At 33.6% G+C, this 25,127-nt stretch overlaps 1 protein-coding gene across 1 annotated transcript in view; it reads left to right on the plus strand.

The window, feature by feature from the left end:
• The first annotated feature begins 11,548 nt into the window (after window positions 1–11,548).
• The window catches only part of LOC149787913 (uncharacterized), a 39,543-nt gene continuing 25,964 nt past the window's right edge, over window positions 11,549–25,127 (plus strand). The window contains exon 1 of the mRNA XM_089975684.1: window positions 11,549–11,694. The gene's annotated coding sequence lies outside the window, so the exon portion shown is untranslated. The remainder of the gene's footprint in view (window positions 11,695–25,127) is intronic.

Genomic DNA, 25,127 nt, shown 5'->3' on the forward strand with positions numbered 1-25,127 from the left:
ACATTGCATCTCGCTTTGCTTATGATTAGGACAATTTCACTGCAAATGTTATTTGGAACATTGCTTGTAATTTTTAATGTGCCTTTACCATACGGCTGGTTACGTATTGCATGTTCTAACTAATATTCGTCTCGTTGCATGTAACAGATCATTAATGCTGTTCGACTTATTAAATCTAACAAATTCTAACTGATGTTCGCATTGTTACATATAGCAAGTTTGACTACTGCTCGGCTTGTTACATTTAACAGGTCTTGGCTATCATTTGATGTGTTACATATAACAGGTGTTGACTGCTAATCGGCTTGTTACCTATAACAGGTCTTTATTAGACAGACTAATACATATAACAGGTCTTTACTATCAGGCTTGTTAGACATAACAGGTGTTGACTGCTAATCGGCTTGTTACCTATAACGGGTCTTTATTAGACAGACTAATACTTATAACAGGTCTTTACTATCAGGCTTGTTAGATATAACAGGTGTTGACTGCTAATTGGCTTATTACCTATAACAGGTCTTTATTAGGCAGACTGATACATATAACAGGTCTTTTCTATCAGGCTTGTTACATATAACAGGTCTTGACTGCTAATCGGCTTGTTACCTATAACAGGTCTTTATTAGGCAGACTGATACATATAACAGGTCTTTTCTATCAGGCTTGTTAGATATAACAGGTGTTGACTGCTAATCGGCTTGTTACCTATAACTGGTCTTTATTAGACAGACTAATACATATAACAGGTCTTTACTATCAGGCTTGTTAGATATAACAGGTCTTGACTGCTAATCGGCTTGTTACCTATAACAGGTCTTTATTAGGCAGACTGATACATATAACAGGTCTTTTCTATCAGGCTTGTTACATATAACAGGTCCTGACTGCTAATCGGCTTGTTACCTATAACAGGTCTTTACTACGCGGCTTGTTTCCTTTAACAATTCCTGACTGCTATTCGGCTTGTTACATATAACAGGTCTTGACTGAAATTAGAAACACGACTGGTCAGTGGCGCTTGACATTTAAAACCGCATTTTGAGATTCATTAGCTAATCATCACGGTCAGATATATCTCGTTGGTAACTGAATGTTACAATGTTATTAACATTGTTCTGTACGGCAAAACTATCCATCCAAATTTATGTACTTTGGTGCAAATGATACAAAAACAATTATTGTCTTTGAATCGACACATCTCAATTCAAATACGCATGATCGGAATTAATTTTTAAATCTGATTACACATCATGCATGACTGCATCCTTTTCTTGGCAAGACTAACTGTTGAGATGACTTGACTTATTATTACACACAAAGGTTGACCTCGCATGCATATCTAAAACAAATGTAGATTATGTCACGGCATGTATATTATTCCCACATTTGCAGCATATCTTGTCCCTAATCGTAAATCTATATCTGATACTTAGGTAACCTACAGTGTGCTAGTAATCTCCTCCATGTATTAAAGTTGAAGCTTATCAAAACACACCTTCTGACGATATTTCAATACATTATCCAAAACTGAGGCATAATGAAAAAGATTATACAATGTAACGCATCCATTCCAAACATTTAATTAGCAAGAGGTTTTTGTAAAATCTCATTGCGAGTAGCTATAACATTATTTTTCTTAATATACACACTTTTTAAAAAGTGTTCCATTAAATTACAGAAGGGCAGATGAGATTAGAAAAGTATTACTTTATTGAGCATCTACACCAGTCCACCAGCCACTGATATTGCTTTCACCGCTTCTGTGAGTTACATTTCATGATGTATGATCACCTAGTGATTATATAGAAAGTATTTGGTTGTATTTGCGCGTTTAAGAACCTCATTGCTTCAAAAGCAATGAGGTTTTTAAAAGCGCAAGTAAAGCCAAATAATTTCTACGTAATCACCAGGTGATCATACACCACGAAATGAAATTTTAGACCAGCAGTTTTCCTGTTTCACATTTGTATACCTCATCAGTATTCTTTTCCAAGCCGACGTGTGTATCTTACGGCATTCGAAACGAACCACTACCAAACACCTAATAAACAGAATTATTCCTATTCTAAATTACAACACACGTATATATTAGAACATCCAGAGAATTTCTTAAGTTAAGGAGTTCAGGAGGGCCCAATTTACAAAACTAATACGTTTCCTCCGAGATTTTTGGCTAATTCCTCAACTTGCGAAATATCCTCCCAATACCATCTCAGGATACTCAACAATTAATTACTACAATCACACGAAGCTATACATGAAAATGAAATACAGTAATAGGTCATACCCTATGTTGATTACAATATTTCAGGAACTTTTCCGGAAAGTGGGAGAGAGGAAAAAGCTTAAACCTTATAAAGCACAATAGCAAAATGTTTCTAAGAATAGGTCTGAGAAATGTTTTACGTCGACCACATGTATAGCCTACAAATTATCAAGAAAATTATATAAGGAGACTGATCCGGTGGCCAGGTGGTTAGAGCGTCCGCTTCGGATATCTGTGTGGTAGAAGAAGCTATCATAAACTTCGCCATGAAGACAGATTAAGACAACGATAACAATATCCCCTCCCATAAGTAAAACTACGATGGAATCTTACTAAATAAATCCACCTCCTCTTTTCAAAGGATAACAAGGCTTCTACCATGAGCCATTTCAACAGGATGGGCAGCGTTCGATTAGTGGCTATTGTAACATATTATCATCGATGTATTCCTTAAACAATAGGAGATAAGATAATATTGATCAAAGCTGACACCACCAAAACGACCAAGAGAAATAAATTTGAAATTATATGTGTCCACACGAGAGTAATTTGAAACAAACAAAGCCCAAAGAGCCAGAACATATCCACTGTTCTATGATAACAATCTTTCTTTTAAAAAAAAAACTACTGTAAATGTTTAGTCCTTACAATCTTTTGAAATAGTAAAACTGGATCTAAATAAAAGATAGCAATATAAAATTAAACTAATATCAAATACAGTTCTCCCTTTCTTTCCCTTATTTAACCAAACATAGATAATAAGAGTTCCCGAGAAAACGGAGGAGTACATAATTAGTACAAATGAATCATTTCATATCCATCAAGTAGAATAAGCGAACGCAAAGAGAACAACTTCCACATGCAGAGCGAAGATCATTTTCAACTTAATGAGAGAGTCAAGGGGCTATATAATGCTCTAATGGTTGCTGAAACTTGAACAGAACATGTTAAATCAGACACTGCAACGTATGATAACAAGACAGAAAACAAAGATAACGATATCTGCAAAAAAGGTTGGTGCAGACAAAAGTTGACTTGAAAAAAGAAACTGAAAAAGTTTTAAGATAAAAGAGCAGGTATAGCTGAATATTCAAAAGATCTCAAGCATAACTTTAAAGGAAGCATTTAAAATAGTCTCTTTAAGATTTTAGAAATTAGCACCCATCTAAAATGTAAAGCATTGGTGCCCAATTCAGACTGTCGCCACCCATATCTGTATCGACCTTTAAATTAATTTAAGCGTCATTTTCTAATACCAACCACTATCCTAATGTTTGAAATTATTTTTGCTAGTCTTAAGACGCGGAAGTGCATTAATTTTGAAATGTATTTGTGCTATTTTAATAACAATGAACCCGACATCCATATAAGATATAACACTCATGTATAGTACTAGAACAAACTCTGTTTTTAAATAAAATTATTCATCTTTTATAAGAAGAGTAACCAAGCAAATCGTGCTATAATAAATTTATAATGAAATCTATATAATAAAAAGACACAGAAAAGACAAACTAATAAGGCAAAATGGCTGTAATATATATATATATATATATATATATATATATATATATATATATATATATATATATATATATATATATATATATATATATATATATATATATATATATATATATACCTAAATTAAATAAGGTCTTTTGTAAACCTAGGCGAATAACAACTGCAGAGCGCCACCATACTGCATCATTATCTTATGTCAGTGAGGCGAGGCGTGTGTGGTTATTGACACAAATATCTCCATTGGCTATGAAAGTGTCAATCGTAGAACCGTACATCGTTAAAGGATTGTCTTTGTAATATTTACACACCAAAAAACGCTTAATTTTTCGAGTCCCTGTAATGTAAATGTACCTGCAGTCTGAAAAAAACCTAATAAGTATTACGTGCGTGACTCTTTGCGGAATTATATTCACATGCACTGTTTCTGATTAAATTTAATATACTTTACAGAGAGGACTCATACGATTACTAACATGTATATCTTGCTCATGCAGCTGAATCACACACACACACACACACACACACACACACACACACACATATATATATATATATATATATATATATATATATATATATATATATATATATATATATATATATCAGCGATCATTAGAGCGTGAATCGTACGATATTGACTCGTGATTTTAATAGCTATACATTGTAAACCGTTTCAGATTTATTTTTATTATAACCTAAATAATATTTTGATTGGTAATAAAAAGGTTTTGTTATACATCAAGCGCGAATATAGATTTTATTGAATCTCGTGTTGAATCTGGTATATTTTAAGTTTTTTTTTTATCAAACACCGTAAAAAAAGATGGATCACTTGCACGTTTATAATACATATTGTTATGCCGGTGTATCTGGTTTAAGATGAGCCAAGCAGCTCAAGTGACTGATCGGAAATGTTTGTGAAATTATAGTGTGACTAACATTATGAAATGAATTATATTACGATATAAAGTACTGTTGGTGTAAGCTGAATCTGGTAGTAGAACACAAATTTGTTCATAAAGCTTGTTAACATAAGTTATGACTAACAGGAAGCAGCAAGTAATTACATGTGATTTTCTAACTGAAAGTACTTTTAAATACAGATATACAGAACCGAAGCATGCACGTGCACGAGAATGCAGTGTGTCAAGCAACTAATTAGCAATAAAGACTAAAATACTCATGTATATCTTGTTATTTCTTATGTGCAGGGTTAACATGGTTAGTACTAAATCATGCAAGCTAATGGTGTTCAATATGTTCTAATTTATTCTTTATTCATTCATGGGGGGGGGAGATAACAAAAAAAAGAACCTAATCTGGGTTCAAGGTTTACTATTGTTGATGCAATATAGTCCTTGGTGCTCAATGTATCTAAGGTTTGGGTGCAGATGCACCCAGAACATGTGGTTCTGGTAAACAGTTTCAGGTTTGGGTGCAAGAGTGCACCATGATTTATACCCATCTTGGTACAATGGTTTGCTCACAAGCAGACGACAAAGTTCTATTTATTAAATTTCACACTAAACGTGAAATTCTATAAAAGGAATAAATTATCAATATAATGTTTGTTAATTTAGAATAATAAATTATAGGCGCACTGAATTGCAGCTGTATGTTATTCACCTTCTACTTAAATGACAAAATAAATAAGTTCAAAACACTTCATTTTACTAAGTCACAAAATAACACCCTGCTAGTGTTATTTTATGCAATGGAATTAGTTAAACAACTTTAAAATGTGTTTTACCATAGCCACATCTGATTTTAAGGTTGGTTGAGCCATTTTTGTATTTAGCGCCTAGGACAAAAACTGGAAAGTGACAAAGTTCGTGAACGCTGACCTCTTTTTATACCATTATTTTTGGCCAATCAGAATCTAGCACTTGCGATCATCGGGCAAGAAAGAATTACTGAGCAATCAAAATCAAGCATCAAATATTCTATGCTGAAAGTGACGTAATCGCATAAAAATGAAGACCCAACAACACGGGACACGCAAAAGAATTAATTCTACAGATTTCCACACGAATGATTAGAAATAAAATGAAACTAAACAAGGCATCGTACATTTAAGATGTAAGTAGACAAGCTATGTGATCAAAATGTCAAATCAGTTCAAAATACGTTTCTTCCAACATGCGTCGACAACACATCCTAGCGGTAATACACAACATGTGCTCCGGATGAATGAACGTTCAAATCATGTCTGCCGAAATAAGTCTACATATCTGTGAATTAAAACTCGGACATTTTAAGCATAAAAGGTACATATAACTAATATGGTCATTCCTAGTTGCATGAAATAGCTCACTTCATGAACAAGATATATATATATATATATATATATATATATATATATATATATATATATATATATATATATATATATATATATATATATATATATATATATTACCATGGTGCAGTGAGTGAACGGGAAATGCCATGCTGTAAACATGCTAAAGTTGACGCTATTGACTTAAACCAGATATACCGGCATAACAATATGTACAGTTAGTTTTGCATTGATGTCTTCAGAACAATCATAATTAGATATTTACTGTATGCTTTTGTTATCTAACAATTTTAACAATGCAAAACAGTTAGTATTTTACCTAGTATATATCATAATACAATTCAGTTACATGCAGTTTGCGTTTTTCTCTTCTTGATAATGTAATGTATTTATAGGTTGCTGCATTTGTATGGGAAAATATGAAAGAGTTTTGGGATGGAATACTGCACGACCTTGGGAGTGAGTATATCCTTCCGCCAAAACGAGTTCATATTTTCCCATACAAATGCAGTAACATTTTTATTATATGCTCATTTTTTTAATTCTACCTAAGGTTTAATTATATAAACAAAATAAACTACAAGAAACAACGTAAATGAATGAATGTCGTATTCCAAACTAAATAAACAAGCGCAGATTTGTCATTACACTATAACATCATTATTAATGCGCACATAACTCCGCCCAGATAAATTTGAACATAGTCGCGCGCTCGACATAACTTTCGAAAGAAAATGGCGTTTTGTCTACTTAAAATTGAAATTTGGAGTCATATTGTGTATGGATGCGCATTGCAACAAGTTTTCCATATGATCTGAAATGAATAGATTTTGGTATTTGTTTTGATTGTACGAAATTTCGTGATTATGAACTGGATTCATCGGTGCAAATTGTACATGAAATACATCGGATTGAAGCAGCGCGGGAGAAGCGTGTTTACATCTGCCAGCGTGTTTGTTCTGTCATTCACTATTTGAAACCATTATGTGGGAAACATATGAAGTGTTTCAATTGCAATTATCAAAAAAGATGCCATTGAATTTAATGTTTATTCATTTTGAGTGCAGTAAGGAGGATGTAATTGCACTTGAAATATAGTCGAAATTACAGTACAATTTCGAAATGTGTAATCAAGATTGAGAACTCATGACATGGCTTATGCAATTCGGATTTGCAGAACTAAGAAAGTACATTTTGAGGAATTTCAAAATGCATAACTGTAAGTATATTTATTACTAACTAAAGGAGACAGTTTATGACTTTATAAACTTACATACTAATTGTAGGTGCCAAACAATTTTATAAAATCTGGCATCTATCGCCAAAATCCGAAACATTGTATCAAAAAAGTTAACGCAGAATGTAGCAAAACAGCTGGTATGTGGCAGTCCACGAAACATCAGCTTTAGTTCATTCAGAAACAAATTTAATCAACCAAAACGTAAAGCGTCTGCTACACGAGAGTACATGATTTGTTTGCAAAGTAGTTCATAATACACCATTGGGCATACGTGTCCTGCGTGTGAGTGCAATATGAAGGTGTGTAATATTGTACAATACTTGACGATTCTGATATTGTAAAGCTAACGGAGAAAAGAATGAGCATATAATAATACTGGTTGATGAATATACACAATTATATTACCAATCCTAAAGGTAGTGGTACTTGCAAGTAATGATTAATCTAAAAGTAAGTGTTGCAGAGTTATCCTGTACAGATGTATAGATTCCAATACCTTTGTTGTCTACAATGGTAAACATGTATTCTGCATGTCTTGACAAGTGTCCAGGTGACATGCATACTACACCAACAATTTGGCTTTCCTGAGCAGTTTGTACATAAGGGGTGAATTTCAACCAAACAATATTTTGTTTTACTCTCAGGTTGACTGATACTGAAATTATGTTTTATATGTTCTTTTAAATATACAGCAATACAACCAGAATAACGTTTTGCACTAAAATCTGTATCTCTGATACTTATGTAACACGTTAAACCACTAATGTCGATTTTATAATGGATCCAGGTCTCGACCAGAGCAATATATATAAATCACTTATAAAATTAATAAATCCTTACAATCCAAATTAGACTGTTTACTAGAAAGTTTCCTTGTTAAACCTGAAACAGCCCAGATTCAAAACGTAATTTTATTTTTTGTCGGCACATTACTTATCACATGGGTAAAATGGCCTCGGCAGATCCCTACCTATCATGTATGCTTATTATAGCATGCAATGCATCATTACACTCATATTCAGTTATGTTTATAACCAGTCAGTCATATTTCAAGAAGACTACCTTTCGTTTTCTGAGTTCCTTAACGAGGAAGGGATACAGATATGTTCAAACTTGACGTACTCTTTCTGGGAAGTCTTCAGATGCTCGGATATGTGGTTGAGTTACTTAATCATTCTGATATTATTTGTCAGTTCCGGTTGCAATATTTACCTGATGAAATATAAAAAGAATGTATCCACAATAATATACATGACATATGTTTAACTACAAAATCACCGCTTCTTTGTGTGTCAATAACACGTACTGAGAACTAGACTGATTGGGTTATTTTGCTTAAAAGGATTTTGGTCATTTGCATTTCTCTCCGGCAACTTTCGTCATGCATGCAGCAATTCGATACTTTTTAACTATATATCTATTTATGCAAAACTTTTCGAAATTGTTCAGTATGGTATATCATTCCGAGGGCATGATTTTAGGGCGTTGTCTGTGACCATTACACAGTCCTCGTTCATCTGTTAGTACCAAACCAGTCCATTCTTGGATATGGAATCTTTTTATAGTTCAATTTTAAAGCAGATAAATCGGTAGTAAGCATAAGTTGGATAAAACCATTGTTCTGTAATCATTGTACCACTCCTTCTATGACCTTTATGTCTGACCTATGTAATCTTGACAAATGACGTAAATCCACACGCTTCATAGAGACTGACATTATTACATCTTTGGTGCGTGCGATCAAACTGAGGAAAATATTAAGAGAGATAGAGATGCACACGCATTGGCGTTTCATGAGAAAACGCACAGTCTTCCCATCAAAACTTCAAAATTCGTCGACGAAGCGTTACGTTTACTGGGTGTGCAAGTGATAGAATAGTTGTACTGGCCACGCAAATATTTAAGGGCTAACATTAGGTGAAAAGCCCAAAACGTATCGACTGTTTCTTCTAATTTATGCAAATTAATACAAAATTTAAATTAAATATTACCTCTTTTTCGATGTCAGATATCCCTACTCACTATTAATCCGCCTTTCTCTCTCTCTCTCTCTCTCTCTCTCTCTCACACACACACACACACACAAGCACACACTTTCACACACACACACACACAAGCAGTCACAAACATAAACAAACTAACGATAAGAAAAACACACAATAATAGTATTTATTTGTTCGTCCATTAATAGCATGTCAACACTTGTTTCCCCTTCTGCGATAGTGCAATAATATATTTCCGACATGATCATGCACTAACTAATTGCAGCAGTAATTTGTGAATGAAATTGTTTAATGTAACGTAAGTGTTCAGAGTTTTGTTACTTGACAACTTACTAAAAAAAATCTGAATTTCTGGGATGTTCTACTTCAGTCATTAGACCATACCTTTTTACCACTGGTCATTACCACATACATTCCAGCCATTGGACATTACACCATATTTTCTGGCCATATAACTTCAAATGAGCATGTCTAACTGATAGGAATGGTAATATTACATTCTGGTAATTGCTTATATTTTAAAAATATTTAATAACGGCAAGCAGAACAAACATTTCTTCTTAATTTATTAAATTTCTCCCGAAATTAAGTAGCTCGAATATATTATTAAAAGTTAGTTAGAAACAATAACTACAAATTTGTTTAATGAATAATATGACACGAAACAGGAATAAAGATGGGTTCGATGTGTGATTTGGGTATTAGAACCTGCAGTTATAACGTGTGAGACAGCATTAGTTGACGTCAAGTGTCCAAAATATTATCAGTTAGACACTTCGAGAGTCTTTATTTGTTAGACAACTAAATATAGAGTATCACAGTGTGTATGCACGTAGGAAAAGCATCACAATTGACAGCCGAATTTGGGTACCCCGAAGGTAAATATTATTTTACTTTATTTATTTATTTATTTATTTATTTATTTATTTATTTATTTATTTATTTATTTATTTTTATTTCGCAAAAGGGGAGTGAAAATTTTTTTACCAAAAATGTATTCATAGTACAGACTAAAAGTTTTACGATGTCAAATTTGGTTTACATGTAAATTTTTGGTACTGTGAATTCACTAGTTTTCGTAGGACACTAATAGTTTGGATATAATGGTTGCCTTAAGCCACGAATTATAAAAAAATAAAAAAAAACATGGAACCAAAATTTGGTTATAAAAGCAGCATTACCCTATATCCACCCCAAAATTCTGAAGGAAAACCTTTAACCTCGACAGAATGTAATCAATCGCAAAACGCAAAACCATGAAAATCGATACCCACAAGAAATGAATTCAAAGTATTTTTATTTTGGATACAGGAACTGTGGTATCTCAGCGGTTAGCCTTCAGGAATCATGACGGATATGTTGCGGGTTCGAATCCTACCACAGAATCAGCCTTATACAGTTCCAGTGGTGTGCACATGGGCAAGGGAGTTTACCGCAAAATGCATAGGAACTGTACTTGTGCGGTACACTACTTACTCGTTCTTGTACACTACTCGTATTTGGACTTAAATAATCTGAAAAGGAAACTCTATCATATTAAAAGATACAAGCAAATTTGAACTAAGTGGCATATACGATTTATATAACCAAAAAGAGAAGCTAGATTCATTTGTAATAAAATCTAATCTGGTAGAAAGTATATTTTACACTGTTATATATTATTATTAGTGAGTTTTGAATATCTACTACATATTTACGTCATCAACTCATTATACAAAATTATGCACTGATCATTTCAACGAGTCAAATATTTAAAACCTTCCATATATAAACACAAAATTACTACTGAACGTGCCATTTTTTCTGACAAATATCGATTGGCGTACGAGAATCACGTTTGCCAATATCTATTGCACAAAAGTATAACCGCAGCAGCTATCAAGAGCAATCCTGAATTTTAAATTATTCTTCAGATTTCAGGCCTGCACAGAGAGTCGAGAAAGGTCCCAGCAGCCCGTAAATTCTGTCTAATTTGCAATTATCTTCTATAGAAATGAGCTAGACATATTGTGCGAGTTAATGTCTGGAGTGTTTCATTTATGAAAATATATTGCAGGTTGTTTGATTCTTACTTTGATTCACAGGGTTTTGAAGTTGTTATAGCTGAGATTCGAAATCTTATTGGTTGACAATGGACACAAGCCACGCCTCCTATTAATCACCCACGTATGCCTTCTGGCTATAAGGCTAGATGAATAAAGGGTTGACAAAATTCAGCCTTATCTCTAGCGAAAAGAAGACCAAGATTTACCTCAGATGGCTCGACTCTGGAGAACAAACTAAATGAAAATTCGGGCAACATTTTGATTAGAAAGAAGACCGTTTTGCTAAAACTATATCACCAAGGAAAGAATACAAGGTAAGCGAATTTCACCTACTTTTTGCAATTTGTATGGTTATAAAGCATTATTGTAATAAAGTACGTCATTATAAGTATGACCACTTAGATATTTTGTGAAACGTCGTGTAACTAAAGCTCTGTACGGATTCTAAAAGGCCATAATAAAGTATATGGCCTTTTCTTTCGAATTCGAATCACGTATTGTGTCTGCTAAAACATTGATTTCCTCTTATCACGTAAATCTGGTATTTGGGTTATTTATATGAATCCCGACCTAAATTGAAAATTAACGAGTTTTCATTTCATCTTATCACTCAATACAGATCTCATATATTCATTACTGTAATTATCAACCAACATTACTCTAATAATTGTCACATATTATGTGACCTCTCTAGTGCTATCAGACATTGTACTATATTTGATGATTTATCAAATATTTCTGCGATTTTTCTTAATTAGAATAATTCAAAAAAGGGTCTAATTTTGCCTCCTAATCTAGCCCCTATTTGCTAATTTTGTCTTTCAATCTAATACAACTGTCTCCAACAGAATTTAAAAATTTAGCATCTGTTCCCATACAGTGATCCAATTCTATTCTTAAATGTTTGATTTGCCATTTGAAATAAGGTGAAATATATAAAGGAACAATGCTTAGATATTTTGGATAGGATGCACTTATATAAAGTCAAAAACTTTCAGCCAAATTATATTTTTTTAATTTTCTATAGAACGAAGCCCCAACATAACATGCTCACACAATCAAATTATAAAATCGTACTGTGTAAAATTACTGATAAACTTATTTCTTTGCAAAACCTAAACAAATACATTTATTTATATTAACTGCAAATCTGGGCGGGTTTTGTTTGGGCCTGTTGGTCGTGTATTGAAATGAAATAATGGGACCTTCTTTTGATCTTTCGCTTTCGTATTTTTTTATTCCACTGGCTAACTTAGAATAGCCGGCTATGGTCTGATAATAAAATTGTGAATTTTTATGTAAACTGTTCCTATTCTGAGGATGTATTTATAACTGAATGGGTTCCTAAACAATAATTCCATAATTGGGTCATGCCTTTTACACAAGGACAATTTCCGTGCTTTATAGATTATCTGTTCCTGCGTGTTTACCTTCTATTTTGTTTTTCAAATTCATTCGTAGTTTAGAGTCATGCAGGGTCATACATATTGTATATGTTCAAATAATAATCGTTATCCGTGTCAATCAGCATATGCTTTTAGATATCTTTGTTTTATTTTATACTGTGTTTCTTCTAGAGACTAATATTTTTTTACCATGCGTATGCTTTCAATTGTGTAGCTCTTTTTGTAATGTGTTTCATTTAGAACAACCATACACATGTGCAAATTAAACCTTTGACACCAAAATTATGAACGTGAGGTTAAAGTAAGACTATTTGGATTTGATCTTGCATGTTTGCCTAAGTTACCCCTTAGGAACTGTATGTCTTCCTGTCAAGATATTCATAATGATGCTAATAAAGTCAAAACCTCTGCAATCTACGGAAAATCCACAAATTAGCTCAAAAATACACATTTTATTGACTAATTAATAGTAACATAGACAATCATTCTTTCAAAGAAGTCATTTTCACAATATGTCAACACATCCTGTCCTGAAATTAGCTGAACCATACTAGAGGTATCGTAACAATGATGCAGTTAACACCGCACTTTATCTTACTACAAATACACCACCCACACAAAAACAACAACAACAAAAAATGGAAAAAGTATAGCTTGTTAATATCAAGTTCAAACTATTAACTCTTGAATGTCTAGACTCTGTAGATACAAAGATGGGTAGAAGTCGACGAAAGAATGTAAATTTTAAAATAAATATACAGTGAGCTGACATAGGATTCTGCAAATGTAGCAGTAATCTATTTACTACAAAGTACGTGTCTCCCAAACAAAGGACACGCAGAATGTACACAGAGTGAGATCGCTATTGTTAATTTCTGTCCTTTGCTTGTTCGTTATTCTTCCGGTCGGGGATGCTATTGTCTGAGCAAACATTGTTAAACGTGCTTCTGCTACGAGAACGTCGTTTCTTACTGTCGTTCCTGCGTGAATAGTTTGTTTGTATTAGAATACGTTTATTAAACACGAATCCACTCATCGTTCAACTGTCGTACTTTTGAAATATTCTCTTCATAAAGTGACACTGCCTGCATTATTTTGCCTATGAAATCTGCTTTATTTGGTTTCCATCTTAAAGGTTATGATCTAAGAGCCTTTTAGAACCATTAAAAGCTAACGGCTAAGAATGCTAAGGCATTAAAGTTTTCAAAGTTCTTTGCGCAATCTGGAAATAAGTAATTAATTCCACGCTTATAGTGTCTCAACTAAAAACGCTGTTCAGCAATGAAAGCTTTCCCTTTGCACACAGAAACTACATCAACGCTTGTTGAGAAAAGTAAAATGCGTGAGAGAGAAAAAAAGGAAAGAGAAATATCAGAAAATTATGGATAGACAATTCAGCAGATGGGTCCGAAATATGCTGACAAAACAAAAGCTTTACTATACAGAACATCATTATGTAAACGGAATGAAGATACCAATGATTCTTTTCATACTTACATGTTTAAAGGCTGACACGTCTTCCTATATTTTTGCATATAGTTTCGTGTTACTGTAGGTTTTTGATTTGATTCTTTGAACTAGTATCAGAACACATCATTTTAACCCACACTGAACTCTACTGTATGAAAAACTCTTTCACTAACCGACATGTTTGATGGTCTCTTAACATCGAGAATTATATAAACGTATGCGGTGAAACTAGCAGGCTTATTGTGAGGTATGTATCACGTGCAATATTATTCATTAGGTATTTGTTGAACAATAATAATGTATTTCCACCATACTGCAGTCGAGGTCCATGCGTTAACATACCTCTGCACCATTGTCGATAAAAATGCGCATCTGCCCTCTGGCAATTTACCATACAATTTTGGATGTTATTCCTACGCCATCTACAATAAGGACGGAAAATGTGTGTTTAGTGTCTAACAAAATAGTTCCTAACACTTGAAGCCTTTACTTTGTTTCTTGTGATGACTTCACAATGTCAGGTTTCGGAGGAAAGTAAATCTTGCATGAAATCGCAAATCTCATACGGCCTAACAAACGTGATCGGTTCTGAAAAACAACTAACATTTTAATTATCAGTGTTAAATTAGGCAACCTAGTCAATGTGCATTTTTCGGCTGTTCACTCGTTTGAATTATCATTAAGAGCGATGTCTTGTTTGCAAAATAAATATGATCATGTATAATCAACATTAATAATCACTTTTATCTAAACTTTTGTACACAATTTTCAATTTTCAATTTTAACAACGTGGGGATATTGTTATTTACGTTGCTATCGTGACATCCCAACATTACAGGTAGTAATTCGTTATGAAGTCAATCGATTATAAACAATATGGCTTGTAGCACATTTATTTAACTAAATTTAAACAAATCAGTTGTATAACCAGGTTTGTTTTCTGTGAACGATTGGCGTATCACAGATTTTATTACGCTTCATGATCACACAGGGTAGAGGACCAGAGACACAAAAACATGATTAGTGTTGGAAAAGAAGAGGGAAGGTAGAGGGGTGAAAACAAAACCAGAACGTTTAGTCTGGTTGCAATATACACATAAAACGATTTCGTCAGTGTTTACACTTTCATTCAGTTCTCTTGTTAGGCAGTTTATAGTAAGTCTAACAGATTAGACCATGAACGATGCTAGAGAGGGATCATACGTGCTGTTTTAGGGATCACGCATGTTTTTGTTTTCTTTTTTCAAAATATTGAAACTGTTAAAGAAGAATGGGAGACATCAGCGTTTAAAATAATTTAGTGTCTGTCTCCACAAATGTTTACGATATAGAAGAATATAATTTTGAGGAAACTTGTAAACAAAAATGTAAAATATCTTTAGTAACCGGCTTAAATAGGTTCTAACTTAGCTTGGAAACAAAATCGCAAAAACAATTGTACATGTCTGTAACGGTACAAACATGCAATCTTCATGTTAGCCTTACAATAATGAATCCTTTCTGGGGATGTGCAGTAAACGCTTTGTCATCATTTTATAGATAATGTTCAAATTGATTAAATAAGCTAGGTTTTATTTTGTCTGCTCTGCCTACACATGGAGTATAATTTGTTTTTTTTAAAGGTTGGTGTGTACTGTTTATTTCTGATGCTGAGATCTCAGCCTTCAATAGCCTGACAAAACGGGGTATTCTAGATTACTTGACTCCATTGAAGAAAATACTAAAACAAAGTATCAAATAATTTCAACAAAATACTATTCAGTATAATTATAATTTCGGCATTATGACATATATGTTGACTCTAAATGTAATAAGAAAGTAAGCTTGCCTATGAAAGATTTACTGATGCGTATCTAATGTAAGACATTCAAAAGTGGGATACAAATTGACATCTGTAACTCCTCAATAGCATTCATTTTTACAAAATAGAAGTAAAGTTTTAAAACTAAATGCCTTTCAGATGAAAATGCAAAGGAATCGGTAATTTATTTAACGTTTGCTTGCAATCTTGTGCGAACTGTTTGGAATGATTTATATACTTTCCTACAGATCACTTTTAGCTTAAAAATTGAAATAAAGCTAAATAATGTTATCCAAAGAGCAGTGAGTCAACATATTGTTATGACATCCTGGTAAGTATTGCAAAATAGTTCATTTCTATAATTAAAAATATAATATGACAATAACAAGTTAAGATTCGAATCCTTTCTCATGACCCTAGGAAAAATATTTGAAAATAAACTGAACTGAACAAAATAAATGGGACAAATGAATCTTTTCTTAGGAAATGATCCCCTTTTCACAAAAGCTTTCCTAATATCGGTTAATATTCCAAGTCTCAGATTAGAGCAGTATTTAGTTGAACTTGAGAATACAATGCAAAACATAATGAATCTCACCATTCCGTTCATATTGATGATTGCCATATATCCTTATTCTTCAGGATAAAGTATTTATTTTTAACACAGCAAAAGTTTCTGCACACCTGAAAATATATTATCAAAGTATTTATGCCTTAAGTCCTGTACATCGGTAATAACTCAGAAAGTTGCTTTCCGTGTTTTGTATTTTAAAACTCTACACGTGTACATTGTGCCACCATTATACATATGTCTGTAAGGTCTTGATCCGAAGGTAGTCCAGAATGTACCCTGTGTATCATTATCTTGTGTTTGGGGGGTCAATGTCCGTCGCATCCCAGGGGTCGTTGAATCATGCCAGGCGAGGTCTTCAACATACCCAAGGGATTCGGCAAAGGTTGATACCAGAAATATATGTATGTATGTATGTATGTATGTATGTATGTATGTATCCATGCATGCATGCTTTTGTAGGAGCATTTTTTTACATGAATGTGAGAAGAAAGAAACCTTTTAAATTGTCCAGTGCAACTTAACGTTTCCCCAGTGATGAAGCAGATTAGGTATATTGGTTTTGCTAAATTCTTAAATAACTAATATATATACTTTGACAAATCGCTCAACATAATATCTGTCGTTTCTGTGGAAAGAAAGTTGCTACAAGATGTTGTGAATATAAAATACTTGAAATTTCACAGATTCTTCGATTGATATGAAAATAAGAATACACACAAGTTAGCAAAAGACGAGGTGAAATTTCAAAATGTGCACATCGTTGTTGCGATCTTACTGCGTGAATGTGTTTTATTAGTGCATGAGAACACATTTTTCGTCTTTAGTTGTACAATTTATATCTACTCTGCGACAGAAGAACGTAAATGGCTTGCATGTTTTCAGCAAGAATACATGCAATACGGAAGGCAAAATAATTTGTTTCGTGTGCAGTCTGGAAAAAACATAAGTATGGCAATCTGCTAGATTATTGTGACCATTGAAATCATGGATATTGTCATATTGACACACACCGCCCGTCAATGACGCGCGGTCGTCCTTATGTAACAAACAAAGAGGCATTTATGTCCATCAGTACAGTACACTTGTTACAAGCGGCACGTCTTCAGAAAATTGTCAGTTGATGCTTCTTGACGAAATTTCAGAATATCGAAAACCGGGTGCATCATGTGTGATGACATGGAAACTTTGCATAGTTTTGTCTGCTTCCTTTTTCTCTTACATTTCCTAAAACCATCTTGAAAACACTGATAAAATTCTTTAAACCATTTTCGGTCAAACTATCAGAAAGTTTCCTTCTTCGACTTAAGTAAATTGATCTTCTACCGCTATATGAGCTTGATGGGGATATGTGGAGACGTTTGATTTTGGACCGGTAAAATCAAGTTATGATTCTATGTAAATTGCTGGAACAAAATGGATATTTCTAACCAGCAAAATGCGAAAGAAAACACATCAGAAGCACTGTATTCTTTTTATGGAGCTATAAATATATAATAGAATTGTTTTTATTTGCTGCTTGAAATCAAACATATAATTTCTGTCTTCCTTAAAATGTAGAGTAGAGCAATATCTTTCCAACACTTAAACATAAGGCATGTAATTATATTGATGTATCCTGATAGAGAGCAATTAACGGAAGACTAAACGGATTCAGTAGCGCATACGCTGTGTAAAATGGCTTTTTCAACTGAGTTAATAGGTCTGAGATACGGTATTCGCATCACGATTGCAGTATCAATGTTAAATCCACGCTAGGGCTATTTTCAAGTCTCTTTATTCGGTCCTTAATTTATTCGACTAGGAATCGTTCCAATTTATTGACGATTGGAAACCCGTGTTCAAAAACCACACTACATGGAACTGGTCTAGAGAGAATTATTATAATTGAGCCGCTCAGTTTTACTTTGAGAGCGCAGAATTCTGATTATCGCTACATATTTTCTTCATTTGTCAAGATTTAGCTATTTCGTGTGAACTGTAAGTGTGGATAGCGTATCTTCTTTAATATATATTGTTATACCTTTAAACTGAATCATCAAGTCAAAGCAGGAATGCGTAGAAAGCTCGGTGGGTTGTTAAGAACATTTTACGCTTACCTACACTAAGTTGATCGCAGAAAATATAACGGAAGACATGATTTTTTAAAATAGTTTTGTCTATTTGTCAAGCGTTAATGTATATATATATATATATATATATATATATATATATATATATATATATATATATATATATATATATAGGCATTGCTATAAATTCGGTTGAAGATGGGGTAAAAGATAATCATAATAAATTTAAATTGCTTTCATAATATACATCTTTGAGGAATTATAAATGTTACACTTAGTACCGCTGACAAATGGAAAACAAAAATTTAAAAATTAACGCAGAAATGAAATAAGCATCCATTATGGCATAACCCGTCACACGAACCCGAAATACGAGAATCATTTTTTTATCAGAACAATTAAAACTCCAATTAAAAAAAAAAATCATAGAAATATTTAAAACGAAATTACTTAAGAGAGTGTCCATGTAATGTGATGTCAGAGAGAGAGAGAGTATTAACTAGTCCATGATATGTGATGTCAGAGATGGAGTATTGACTAGTCCATGTTATGTGATGTCAGAGAGAGTATTGACTATTCCATGTCATGTGATGTCATAGAGAATATCGACTAGTCCATGTTATGTGATGCCACAGAGAGTATCGACTAGTCCATGTTATGTGATGTCACAGAGAGTATTGACTAGTCCATGTAATGTGATGTCAGAGAGAGTATTGACTAGTCCATGTTATGTGATGTCAGAGAGCGTATTGACTAGTCCATGTAATGTGATGTCAGAGAGAGTATTGACTAGTCCATGTAATGTGATGTCAGCGAGAGTACTGACTAGTCCATCTAATGTGATGTCAGAGAGAGTATTGACTAGTCCATGTAATGTCATGTCAGAGAGAAAATTGACTAGTCCATGTAATTAATGTCAGAGAGAGTATTGACTGGTCCATGTAATGTGATATCAGGGAGAGTATTGACTAGTCCATATAACGTGATGTCAGAGAGTATTGACTAGTTCATGTTATGTGATGTCAGAGAGAGTATTGACTAGTCCATGTAATGTAATGTCAGAGAGAGAGAGTATTGATTTGTCCGTGTAATGTGATCTCAGAGACAGGATTGACTAGTCCATGTAATTAATGTCAGAGTTTTGACTAGTCTATGTAATGTGATGTCATAGAAGGTATCGACAAGTTCATGTAATGTGATATCAGAGAATTCTGAGTTGTCAAAGTGATCTGACGTCAGAGAATACTGATTATTTAAAATTATGTGACTTTACGTATAAATGATTAGTTTGTGATGTGACGTCAAATAATTCTGATTCGTCAAATTGATGTGACTTTGCAGAATAATGATTAATAAAAGTGGTCTGACATCAGAAAATACAGATTAGTCAATGTGACGTGAATTATGAACTGCAATAAGTAGTTGACACCTAAAAGATGACAGTATCGGACATTGAAATACTGTTATTATATTCAAGATGATGGCTACAAAATTAAATATGGTCAACAACTAAATAGGAATCATACAATTACCCCTAGAGCTTTTTTTGTATATGCCACAAAGGTACAATTTCAAATATTATCAAAGATAACGAGACCAGACGTAACTAAAAGATAAATATAGATCGACATTTAAATATGAAACATAAAATTAAATTTATAGTCATATCTAAAACTCGATGTATAATTTTCTAATTACTATTTCTTATATCAAAATCGTATTTTTTGAAAGGTTTACATGTCAAATACATGTTTAGGTTTACATGTATAAAATCAAATACATGTCTAGGTTTACATATATAATGTCAAATACATGTCTAACACTAAATTAGATTACGTTGACTATTTTCTTTTCTCTTATGCTTCCTATACATTTCCATTTCTAAGAAATGAAGAGAGACTTACAACACACCAGTCATTGTACATTTATTATATGCTCATTTTTTTTCTCCGTTAACTTTAAATTGTCAGAATCGTTCAGTATTTTACGATATTGCACACCTTCATATTGCATTCACGTGCATAAAGGAACTAATTTCTATTGTAAACAAACATCGGACGCAGACGCTAGCACTTTTGATTTGTGAACAAATCATGTACACTCGCGTACTAGGTGCTTTACGTTTCAGTATATGAAATTGGTTTCTGAATGAAGCAAAGCAGATGTTATGTGGACTGCCACCTACCAGCTGCTTTGGCACATTCCGCGTGAACGTTTTTGATACAATGTTTCAGATTACAGTAGACGCCAGAAATGGTCCTTACAAATAACATGAAAGTGACAAGGCATAATCCGTCTTCTTTAGCTGGTAATAAGAATGGTGGAAAATATACTTACAGTTTTACATCCTGAATTTCCTCAAAATGTACTTTTTTTAGTTCTGCAAATCCGAATTACATGCGCCATGTCGTAGGGTCTCAATCTTGATTACACATATCGTAACTGTACTGTAATTTTGAATATAAGTGCAATTACATCCTCCTTACTGCACTCAAAATGAAAAAAGCATTACATTCCATATCGTCCTTCTGATAATTGCAATTAAAAGACTTCATAATTTTCCCACATCATGATTTTAAATATTCAATGACAGAAACAGAAACACATTTGCAGATGTCAACACGCTTCTCCCTAGCTTCTTCAATCCGATGTAGTTCATGTAGAATTGTCACATATTAATCCAGTCCATAATCACAAAATTTCGAAGAATAGACAAAAATACCAAAATCTTTTCATTCCAGATCAAATGGGAACGTTGTTGCAATGCGCATTCATTCACAATATGACTCCAAATTTCAGTTGTAATTAGAGACGCCATTTTCTTTCGAAAGTTATGTAGAGCGCGCGATTAAGTTCAAATTTATATCGGCGGAGTAATGTGCACAGCAATAATGTTGTTGTGTAATGATGAATCTGCGCTTGTGTATTTAGTTTGGAATACGGCATACATTCAGTTACTTTATTTCTTGTAGTGTATATTGTTAATATAATTAAGCATTAGGTAGTATAAGAAAATGAGCATAAAATAAAAATATTACTGCATTTGTATGGGAAAATATGAACTCGTTTTGTAGGATGGTTGTACTGCACTCCCAAGTTCGTGCTTTATTTACAGCCGAAAAACTCGTTTATATTTCCCCATACAAATGCAGTAACCTATAATTATTATATGCTCATTTCTTTCCCCGTTAATATTACATTGTCAGAATCGTGCAGTATTATCCGATATTGAACCAGCGCAACAATACTCATTCACATGCATAACACATGCATAAAGTAACTACTTTCCATTGTAAATAAACTATGGGTGCATACGTCAGTACTTTTGATTTGTACACAAATCATGTACACTCGCGTAAGATGCTCTTTACGTTGTGGTTGTTTAAATTTGTTTCTGAATGAACTAAAACAGATGTTTCGTGGACTGCCACATACCAGCTGCTTTGGCACATTCCGCGTTGATACAATGTTTCGGAGTTAGGCTAGCTACATTATATAAAAGACGCAAGATAAGGTCCTTACAAATAAATGCAAAGAACAAGTCATATACTCTCTTCTTTAGCTGGTGATAAGAATGGCAAAATAAAATATACTTACAGTTTTACATCCTGAATTACCTCAAAATGTATTTTCTTAATTCTGCAAATCCGAATTACACAAGCCATGTCATGGGTTCTCAGTCTGGATTACACATTTCGAAATTGTACTGTAATTTCAAAGATAAGTGCAATTACATCCTCCTTGCTGCACTCAGAATGAAATAAGAATTAAATTCCATAGCGTCTTTTTCATAATTGCAATTGAAAGACTTTATATTTTACCCACATTATGATTTCAAACATTCAATGACAGAAACAGAAACATATTTGTAGATGTCAACACGCTTCTCCCTAGCTTCTTCCATCTGATGTATTTCATGTGGAATTGTCACATACAACTCCAGTCCATAATCACGAAATTTCCTAGAATCGAGAAAAATACCAAAATCTATTAATTCCAGATCAAATGGAAAAGTTGTTGCAATGCACATTCATTCACAATATGACTCCAAATTTCAATTTTAACTAGACACGCCATTTTCTTTCGAAAGTTATGTCGAGCGCGCGACAAAGTTCAAATTTATCTGGGCGGAGTTATGTGCGCAGTAATAATGTTGATTTGTGTAATGATGAATATGCGCATGTGTATTTAGTTTGGCATGCGGCATACATTCATTTACGTTGTTTATTGTATTGTATTTTGTTTATATAATCAAGCCTTAGGTAAAATAAAAAAATGAGTATATAATAAAAAGGTTATTGCATTTGTATGGGAAAATATGAACTCGTTTTGTCTGAAGGATATACTGCACTCCCAAGGTCGTGAAGTATTCCATCCAAAAACTTGTTCCTATTTTCCCATTCAAATGCAGTAACCTTTAATTACAGCACACCATTCATTTTACATTTACAGCACACCAGTCATTTAATATTTACAGCACACCAGTCATTTAACATTTACAGCACACCAGTCATTTAACATATACATCACACCATTTATTTTACATTTACAGCAAACCAGTCATCTTACATTTACAGCACACCAGTCATTTTACATGTACAGCACACTAGTCATTTAACATTTACAGCACACTAGTCATTTAACATTTACAGCACACTAGTCATTTAACATTTACAGCACACTAGTCATTTAACATTTACAGCACACTAGTCATTTTACAGTTACAGCACACTAGTCATTTAACATTTACAGCACACTAGTCATTTTACAGTTACAGCACACTAGTCATTTAACGTTTACAGCACACTAGTCATTTTACAGTTACAGCACATTAGTCATTTAACATTTACAGCACACTAGTCATTTTACAGTTACAGCACACTAGTCATTTTATATTTACAGTATACCAGTCATCTTACATTTTAACAGAACATTGGTCATCGTATTTGTATAGGACACCAGTCAATTTACATTTACAGCACGTTATCTTAATTTTTACAACACACTAGTCGTCTCGACTGGAAGCGGGAGGTCGTGGGTTCGAACCCCGGCCGAGTGATACCAAAGACTTACAAAATGGTACTAAAAACTGCCTCGCTAGGCGCCCAGCATTAAGAGGTTAGTGTTAGGACTGGTCAGCCTGGTGTCAGGATAATGTTACTGGGTTGGACATCATGATAAATGTCTTCGGCATGATGCCCCAGTGCTAGACATCAATATAAACTGCCACACTGCAGACATCGTAGCGATATGACTGATTTTTTATATAAAAGCTACGTTAAAAATCCTAATCTCTCTTTCTCTCTCTCTCTCTCTCTCTCTCTCTCTCTCTCTCTCTCTCTCTCTCTCACACACACACACACACACACACACAAACACACACACACACACACATCTACATCTTTATGTTTCACAGCACACCAGTTATCTTACATTTACAGCACGTTCGTCATCTTACATTTACATCTCACTATCAATCTAACGTAAAGGACGTTAGTCAAGACTGCTATAATATATTAGTTGTGTACAGTAAATGGTAGTAACTATGTCAGCATGCAAAGTTGTGACACTAAAGATCTTGTAAAATTTGATATTACTGTAGCGGCTTTTATGCCTATACTTTCACAGGAAAGACATAAAAAGAAATGTTCTGTGTTATTCTATTTTCCTCATTTTCTTTCATACAGTATAATAAAGATAGATATAGAATCAGGCTCCTGTGCAACATTAGGGTTGAAGCGTTGTTTTGATTGTCCGATACATCTTGCATTATTTCGTCATTTAATTGTCAAAGCCATGATAACGTTATGGGGAAGGCTAGAAAATTGGACAGGGATCATGAAAACTCGACATTCGTTTCCCGTTGACATTTTTTTCCCTAGATATTGGCTGCCGTGTCAATTCTTCATTGAAATATCGGCTAAGGAAGTGTAGCAAATGCGTCACGAAGGCAATTACCGCATAATGTTATTATTTATTGATGTGAAGATAGAGCATAAACTCTTCCTAAAACGAATTGCGTAGCATCTGGAGATAAATTGTCAAGTCAGATGCATAGCTAACATTAATCTCAGGCTCATATCCGCCTCTAAAAATATGGACTTTGCCTTTCATGCGCTAGTACATTGCTTACGATGCAGTTATCACTGTGTCTTTCCTAAGGCATACGTGATTGAACGATCACTCGAAATGTGGATTAGTAGCTCACACTGTTATTGTGTTATTTTATCTACTCTTCATGCCTATTCACAGTGTAATCACATTTTACTAGTAACACAAAAAACCGTTTGTTGTGCTGCAATTAGTTGAGTCCCTCTGTATATTTCGATATCAAATAACTAGTATGTGTGCCTCTGTATACTTTCGATATCAAATAACTAGTATGTGTGCCTCTGTATACTTTCGATATCAAATAAATAGTATGTGT

The sequence above is a fragment of the Sinohyriopsis cumingii genome, chromosome 11, assembly GCF_028554795.1.
Source record: "Sinohyriopsis cumingii isolate HCF-2022 chromosome 11, ASM2855479v2, whole genome shotgun sequence".
NCBI lineage: Eukaryota > Metazoa > Mollusca > Bivalvia > Unionida > Unionidae > Sinohyriopsis > Sinohyriopsis cumingii.